We start from the raw sequence: 1,222 nt of genomic DNA, 5'->3' as shown, positions 1-1,222 counted from the left end.
GAGAAGGGAAGGTAAATTTGATCCGATGAGGATAGTAGAAGGTCAGTGGGATCCGATGGGGAGAGCAGAAGGTCAGTGGGAACCGATGGGGAGAGGGGAAGGTAAATTTGATCAGATGAGGAGAGGGGAAGGTCAGTGGGATCCGATGCAGAGAAGGGAAGGTCAGTGGAATCCATTAGGAGAGAGGGGAAGGTCAGTGGGAACCGATGGGGTGAGGGGAAGTTCAGTGGGATCCTCTAGGGTAGAGGGGAAGGTCAGTGGAATCCGATGGAGAGGGGAAGGTCAGTGGGATCCGATGGGGAGAGGAGAAGGTCAGTGGGATCCGATGCAGAAATGGGAAGGTCAGTGGGATCCGATGGGGAGAGGGGAAGGTCAGTGGGATCCGATGGGGAGAGGGGAAGGTCAGTGGGATCCGATGGGGAGAGGGGAAGGTCAGTGGGATCCAATGGGGAGAGAGGTGAAGGTCAGTGGGATCCGATGGGGAGAGGGGAAGGTCAGTGGGATCCGATGGGGAGAGGGGAAGGTCAGTGGGATCTGATGGGGAGAGGGGAAGTTCAGTGGGATCCGATGGGGAGAGGGGAAGGTCAGTGGGATCCGATGGTGAGAGGGGAAGTTCAGTGGGATCCGATGGTGAGAGGGGAAGTTCAGTGGGATCCGATGGGGAGAGGGAAGCTCAGTGGGATCCGATGGAGAGAGGGGAAGATCAGTGGGATCCGATGGGGAGAGGGGAAGGTTAGTGGGATCCACTAGGGAGAGGGGAAGGTCAGTGGGATCCGATGGGGAGAGGGGAAGGTCAGTTCGATCCGATGGGGAGAGGGGAAGGTCTGTGGGAACCGATTGGGAGAGGAGAAGGTCAGTGGGAGCCGATGGGGATAGGAGAATGTCATTGGGATCCGATGGGGAGAGGAGAAGGTCAGTGGGATCCGAAGTGGAGAGGGGAAGGTCAGTGGGATCCGATGGGGAGAGGAGAAGGTCAGTGGGATCCGATGGGGAGAGGAGAAGGTCAGTGGAATCCGATGGGGAGAGAGGAAGGTCAGTGAGATCCAATGGGGAGCGGAGAAGGTCTATGGGAACCGATTGGGTGAGGAGAAGTTCAGTCGGAACCGATGGGGATAGGAGAATGTCATTGGGATCCGATAGGTAGAGAAGTTCAGTGGGATCCGCTGGGGAGAGGGGAACTTCCGTGGAATCCGATGGGGAGAGGAGAATGTCAGTAGGATCC

Source organism: Hypanus sabinus, chromosome 26 (assembly GCF_030144855.1).
Source record: "Hypanus sabinus isolate sHypSab1 chromosome 26, sHypSab1.hap1, whole genome shotgun sequence".
Classification (NCBI taxonomy): Eukaryota; Metazoa; Chordata; class Chondrichthyes; order Myliobatiformes; family Dasyatidae; genus Hypanus; species Hypanus sabinus.
The sequence above is the reverse complement of the archived record's forward strand: the minus strand, read 5'-3'. Positions refer to the sequence as shown.